The sequence below is a fragment of the Temnothorax nylanderi genome, unplaced genomic scaffold (assembly GCF_030848795.1).
Source record: "Temnothorax nylanderi isolate EJ_2023f unplaced genomic scaffold, tnyl_v1.0 TNYL_tig0903_pilon, whole genome shotgun sequence".
NCBI lineage: Eukaryota > Metazoa > Arthropoda > Insecta > Hymenoptera > Formicidae > Temnothorax > Temnothorax nylanderi.
In genome coordinates, this window is record NW_027249965.1 from 28,830 (window position 1) to 36,757 (window position 7,928).

Consider the following 7,928-nt stretch of genomic DNA (forward strand, 5'->3'; position numbering starts at 1 on the left):
TTATTACATATCTTTCACATCTACATAATCAATTCTAAAGCGCAAACATATAATACTTCTTTATGAGTTTGCTTTTATAGATACAACAAATATAATATAATGTATACACAATTAATATTTATACGATTAACCCTCAGGGTACGGACTATAAAAAAGTTACGTTCCGTACGGACTTGGGTTAGCCTAACCCGACGACTTTGATTGACTGTATATCGGGCTGTAATTTGTCAATTAAAACAATATTTTTTTTGTTTGGATCGGAAATTTTCTCAAAAATACAATGGCGTTGATAGATTTGTTACATTATTTGTTTAAACAAAGATACATTTGAAAATGTCAACGATTCTCAAAAAATTTTCCTAAAAATTCATATTTTCTTTAAAATTGCATAACTTTATGAAAAAAAAAGATATCGACATTTTATTAGTCGCGTTTGAAAGCTAAAAAGTTGTTCTTTAAAATGGCTGAATTCGTTTTTTGATCCATTCCAAAAAGTATATTTTTTTTTAACTATGAAAATACCCGTTTTTTTGCGATAGCGATATAACGTTACTTGCTTGATTTATCGTAATAACGCAAAAAAAAAAAATATCTTAAAGTAAAAATAGTTCTTTTGGATGTTGTTGATTAGTATAATATAAATAAATAACAAAAATTGATTATTAAATAAAATTTTTATTGTATAAAATTAAAAAAAAAGAGAATTACACGGTGTTTCCGCATTCACAGCATATTTTCGCTACATGTTCTTTGCACATAGCCTTGTCACATCTTAGGCACTTGTAAAAAGTTTTACAAGTACAAGTATGTTTTCAGTTACACTCTCATCCTCGGTTTCTCTGTATAATTTTTCGAGAGCTGCAACACTCCGAGTTCTCCGGCGCGATGCCATTTTCACAAAAAAACTCTGCAATGATAAATCGTAAAAATAAATATTAGAAATCGTTATTCGACGCATCGTACGAAGAGTTATGCTAAGAGTAGCACAACTCTTCGAGAAATAACATGCATGCACGGATACGTTATACTGGTATGCTACAAAGCATCATTTTGAGGTTAGAATGCACAAAAGTATATTAAAAATAGTAAATTATACATACCAGAATACTCTACTGCAGCAAATACTCGAAAAACACAAATTTTTTTTTTTTTGAAAAACACGGATTTTGTAACGTTCCGTACGGACTGGGTGTAGACTACCCGAGTTCAATTTTCAAAATCGTATAACTTGAGCACCAAGCGTAGACTGACGCTGCCCCTTGGCGCTCACATAGTAGCTACCTCAAAGATTTTTCCTCCCCCGGTACGGACCCCCACCATTCACTTCCTTTGAAATGGCGCTACTTTCAAAATTCGCTCGGGTTACGCTAACCCAGTCCGTACCTTGAGGGTTAAGTAAGTTAATATTTTTTCAACACTAAATTATAAGTTAAACTTAAATAATTTATAAAAATAATTTAATTACGTTAAAAGTCACATAAACAAAAAATTAGTAAATATTGCATTGAGAGATTACATTAACTTATCTTACTTCAGCTAAATGAAAAGTTAATTTTGAAAATTTATATTAAATTAGAATGTCGTAATATAATGTTTTAAAATTAGATTACTTTAAATAAAATAATTATAATATAAATCATACACATCAAATAAATTTAATATTTTAATTGTTTAAATATTTTAGTGCTTATAAAAAAGAAATATTATTTTTTATATGAGAATGTATCTTATTAATAATTTTTTTCTTTTACATAATTATATTTTTAACTAAAACAAAAAGTTAATAAGTTAAGTTTTATATGCTTTAAAAATAATTAGAAAATAACTTGAAGTTAAAAATTAATTTATTTGAAATTAATTAAGTTGAGTTAAAAAAGTTATTAACTTTTAACTTCATTATTTAACTTTTAACTTTTTAACTAGTTACTACACAACCATGATGCTTATTTATAATCCGAAAATCCGATTTCTCTGATGTAACAATGAATTAGAAAGACAACATAAAGACAGAAGGAAAGAGTAAGTGAGAGAGAGATTCAGATGGCGTTAGTGTGTAAAGTGGCTCAACTTGCGCATGCGTACTGTGATTCTAGCTTCACCGACATCAAAAGTGCCGACAGAGAGTTGCGCTACTGTATACTGTGTCTTCGTAATAATGCGTTATCGCAATCCGCACACGCAACGCTCGATCAGGCGACACGTTGACATTCGCAAAATGGCTGCTCAACGGCACATACGAAAGACGGGAAGTTTAGACGTGAACGGCACTCACAGGGTGGTCAAAGACTCACCAAAATGATATTTATAGTACAGAACATCCCTCTAATGATCGAGAAGGGTCCACTAGAGATCTCAAAAGATCCTCGACAGCCGGCCAGATCTTTCTAAAGAGGCAACGGTCAGTTCAGAGGGGACATGCAGTAATCACGTGCACGCATGACCATCCACGACATAAATTCGCTGATTTATTAGAAATTATAGCAAAATGATATAAAATTGTATATGGTTCGATGCGGAAACACCACAGGAATCGCCACATATCAAAAATTCCCGGAAAATAGCACGAGTTAGTACTGATTCCGAGAATCAGGTGGTAATCACGTGCACGCGCGTGTCCGTGTACAACATAAAATCGTTAATAACATCCACAGTTATTGTAAAATTAATAAAAATTGTATATAGCACAATGCAGAATCACGGCACGAATCACCCCATATCAAAATTTCCCGAAAAAAGCACGATTTGAAAACCCAAGTATAGAACTTTTACGGAGCACACTCAAGACACGTCCGTCTCTTCCCGTGTCTCCAACCAGTCTACACCGTTTGATCTATTGTTTGAAATCCATGCACGTCTACGCGAAGACGACAACGTACGAGAACTGCTCGAGAAGGAATGGGCCACTTCTTTTCAAGAAGATCGCTACGAATTACGAGTGCAAGCGGCAAAAGACATTGCAAGTCCAAGAAGAAAACAGGTGAGGTTTCAATAAAAAACGAAAGGAAGCCTAGCTGTATCGAGAGGGTGATTTAGTCGCAGTAAAGCGGACCCAACAGGCTCCAGGATCAAAACTTGCATCGAAGTTCCATTGGACCCTATGAAGTCACGAGAGTCATGCGGAATAACCGCTACCTCCCCTGGTAACCATCTCCGATAGAAAACGATTAAAAACGGCTATATCTGTATCATTTTTAATCGTATCTTATCGGTTCTATCGTTCCATATTTAGAAGACAGATAAAACATTAATCGAATTGAATCGGTTTGTATCGTTTTAGATCCGAATAAGGAAATAACTATACAAATTTTATAGTTATGAATCGTTTTCTATATGTACAATTATTGCCCGTCTGAATCAATCGTATATACACGATATAGTATATATTGTTATTTATGGTAATAATTTTACCGTATGCATTAATACGGATATATAAGAATAAAATGATAGACATCTCATCGATATTTATATGACTTAACCGAACCAACACATCTATCGTTTCTTATCAGGATTTTCCGACATACAACTTATCATTTTCTGTACAGTAGCTAATCGGTTCGTTTTCTGTTGTATATCAATAATATAAATTGAATTGTTTGAAAGCCTTCTACTTTGTATATGTTTTTATAAGTTTAAAACGATAGACATCTCGTCGATATTTATACGACTTAACCGAACCGATACATCTAATCAGGATTTTCTGACATACAACTTATCATTTTCTTTACGGCAGCAAATCGGTTCGTTTTCTATCGTATATCAATGATATAAATTGAATCCGCATCAACCAATCGGCGATTAGTTCGCGACAATGCCGCTAGGTTGCGCATGATGGAAAGCGCTTCTCGTATTTAAAATACATCCAATCATAATGTATAAGCAGACCCCCTGCGAGGCGAAAAGCAGAGAAATCCAGTATCATAACTGGAGGGATCCCTTCCTATAAGGACCTCCTGGCGGTAGCCGCCCCGGACTCCCGGACACCAAACACCGAGCCCAGCGGCCTCCGACTCCTGGTGCTAGTTGCCCCGTTCCCGGCGTTCTTCAAAACGATAAAAACCGATTTAAAGAAATAAATCGGTATTAATCTGATTCCTTAATTCACGGATTCATAACGATTGAAATGGATTGACTAAAACCGATTCAAACAATTCATTAACCATATTAAAAACGATAGAAACTGATGTGCAGCTGATAAGACATTTACAATAGGATCCCAAGTATTTTGTAACGTGAATTTCTGATAGAGTATCGTAAATAAACGATTCACTAACCATATTAAAAACGATAAGAAATTTTTTATCGTTTTCTATCGTTGGCGGTTATCAGGGTCGTGCATAAAATGGGAGAACACAAGGGGCCCCAACAAACGTCGACTGCAGCCCACTTCATGAAACTTTGGTTGACCAGAGACAGCGACTCTGAGGTCGAAGAGGAGAGCGACAATCTAAGCGGCGAAGAACACGAAGACACACGAGGGCGTATGTCGCTACAGGACGGCCCACAGTGCGGCCGAAGCCCGCATTGTGCGGCCAAAAGTCGAAAAGTTAAGGGAACGATCTTCAATTTCGTATTAGGGGGTTTTTGGGGTCGCTGATTACGAATCCGTTATCAGAATTAAAAAATTCAAAATGGCGGATCCAATATGGCATCGTGTTATACGAAAAAACTTGTCAAAAATGAAAAAAATTTAGCAATTGGTCTAAAACTTATTGTTTTGTGGTTATTAGGGTCTGTGATTACGAATTTATCAAAAATGAAAAAATTCAAAATGGCGGAATGCAATATGGCGATACAAAAATTTTTATTAAAATTAAACATAGTAATATACAAATTAAGAGTTTTGAACTGTAATGTAATATGCATAAATAAACTTATTATATAAGATACACTTAATTCTACGTTTACAAAATATTCCCTACGCGTAGCTACGTAAAAAAATTTATGGCTCTGAAAAAAATTATATTACAAGAAATTGCAGTCTCGTAAAGCCACCTTGAGTCGAAGTACTGAAACCTAAAAAACAAATAGCACTGTTATATGATAGTTATAGAATATGAAATATGTTAATACATCATATAAAATTTGTAACTTAAAAAATTAAACAACAAATCTCTCTCTTTCTCTCTTTATCTCTTCTTTTTGCTTTCTGTATTATATTATACATGTATATTTCTGTCTTTCTTTTTCGATGCTCCTTTTTTTCTTTCTTTTTCTCTTAATTTTTTGATTTGTATGCTTTATTTCTTTCATTTATTATTATAACTCTTGAAACGAATATCCTACTTCATTTTTGAAAAAAATTCATAAAAATTCAATAGGCAGATATAGGCAGCTGAATTTTGTTTTATTCAGTACATAATACTTTTATGTATAACCTCCAACAAATTTTAAAACAGCATTTTACGGCAATCTATTACTTTTTTATCTAACAATTCAAATTTTCTATTTCTAACAATTTTCTATTTAACAATTAATTCCCAGAAATTTTTTCACATATTTTACTAACCTTCAGATGTTGATTCCATTTTGTTCCGCTTGATTTTCTTTACTTCAAAAACTTTCACACGTTCGTAACGAAAGCGTCCACCGTCCGCTCTGTATCTACAATAGTGTAGCGCTCGACGAAGGCCACATTCCGACTGAGATTGAGGAGAGGATTTCGGGAAAGGGATGTTACTGTGAACGGTTTTCGTTTCTTAGGGGATCCCTTTGGCCAACCCAATGATGAAAAAACCCTAACTAGAAACTTTTTTTTTTTACTTTTGGCCGCACAATGCGGGCTTCGGCCGCACTGTGCGGCCGGGTGTAGAGTGTAAGGCCTCGCGTTGCAGAATCCGTGGTTGTAACCGGCGATAAACAAATAAACGAAACTAGCTTAGCAACGAGAGTCAGTCTGTTTAAAATACGTTTTGTAAAGAACGCAGAAATATAAACGTAGCTTTTTTTTCCCCAATGTGTTTCTTGCCGACCCCATTAGATAACGACTACAATTTTGTTAAGGAGAATTAAAGCTACTACCACTTGGGTTGGAATAGCAAGACCCTTGAATGTAAACACAAAGATATGTACCATATGGGTTTTATTTTTTAAAAGTAGTTGCATAACAATTATTTTTCAAAGCAATATATACATTCTCTTTACAATTGGCGCAATTTAAAGATTTCACATCTTTTTTTGAAATACATGTCACTTGGGTTGAGTTAGGTAACATAATTTTCTGATATAATAATTTTGTTAAAGAGAAATTAAAGCTACTACCACGTAGGTTGAATTTTTGGATTTACAACATTGCGCGTGTACTTGGTGCCTTTTTTTACCTTTTTTGAAAAAGGTAATTTTGTACTGATAGTTACTTATTTCATGCAAATGTATATATTTTCTTATTCTAAGGTAGAGGAAAATAAAATTTCTAATATGCATATTTTAAACATATAGTACTTCGTTACAAAAAATATTTACTTAAATAAAATATTTGCATTTGTTTGTTTTAATCACCCATTTTCTTGATTAAACAAACTTACTTTCTTTATATTACAATAATTCTAACAAGTATTACATTTAAAATATTGAGAATATTTAAATTTTGATTTTAGAAAATATGTACTAAACAGAAAAATCAAAGTTTAAAATAATATGTTTCTTCAATGGAAAACAATAATTACACAATAGTAGTAAATACTTCTCTTAAGTTTAGAAACATTTACTTACATTCAGCAATTTGTTTACAACAGAAAATATTATTGGTTTTAAATAAATATTTACTATAGGCGATCAAATATTCTTACATTGATAAAAAATATTGTTTGATTTTAAAAACTGAAGACCAAGTAATTACATTTTCTCGATTTTAGTATTTTTTTTCTATGCAAACAGTTTCGTGATAATTACTCTAGTTTAGTGATAATTAACAAACCGTTTGATAATTAGTACTAAATTGTCTTAAAAAGCCTTATCTGACTGGTTTGCTGACAGTTATTCATCAATTATTTAATAAGCAATTTGGTTACATTTATCATTACCTGGTAATAATTATCAAACTTTGCCAATATTAACCAAATCATATCAGGTTTTGCTAGAATTATTTGTTAACATTAACCAAATTATTTCGTCGTAATCACCTATACGTTTAGTTGAAACTATTTCACCAAGGTGCTTGATAACATTAACCAAGCCTGGATTATTACAACCAAGCCTTTTTTCAGTGTAAAAATGCGGCAGAAGAGAGAAGGAAGAGAGAGGCGGAATCTTCTCGAACTAAATCTCCGGTACATATCGAAACTCGAAACACAGCAATTAATTCTCTGCGCTGTAATTTGTTCTCGCATACTGACAAGAAAAAATATACCTCGGTCTTTGTATTGTATAAACATTGCAAATAAAATTAACAAGAAGTTTTATTAAACACAAGGTATGCTAAGAAAACTTATCAGTCCGATATTTTTGTTTGGATTCTATATCTGATTTTCTTTAGAGTCTTTATAATAAGTAATATTAATTTTTGTTTTGAATATAGGTGTATGAAATGCGATTATGTATCATATAGGTCAGTCATATTAGACTAATTTAGAGGGTTACCTTCCAATTAAGTGGGATTTAGTGTGTAGTGCTTCGCAAAACTAACGGGGAATAAAAAGTTATTAACAATATTATCAACAAAAAAAAGCGATTTTTTTATTTTTTCTTAAATTTTTTGAAAACTAAGCAAGATAGGGTAACTAACTATACATACCTTTTTTGTAGAGCGTAAAATTATCTACAATAATGATCTGAACAACGTTTATCGTCAAGTCAGTCGTTTAGCTTGCACGCGCCGTCAAACTCCGAGACTCGGATCCCGAAAACCTTCGATTTCGTCGTTTTTTTGATGTTGCGTCAGTGATTTTTTTCCGTCATTTAAAATAGAATTAAAAATCCCCCAAAAAATCACA

General features: G+C 32.8%; 1 long non-coding RNA gene across 1 annotated transcript; it reads right to left on the reverse strand.

Moving 5' to 3' along the window:
* Positions 1-655: 655 nt before the first annotated feature.
* On the reverse strand, positions 656-1,367 carry LOC139785859 (uncharacterized). Its single transcript, XR_011722103.1, has 2 exons — positions 1,101-1,367; positions 656-907 (listed from the first exon to the last, which is right to left on the reverse strand). It is a non-coding gene; the product is annotated as an uncharacterized lncRNA (long non-coding RNA).
* Between the last annotated feature and the right edge of the window lie 6,561 nt (positions 1,368-7,928).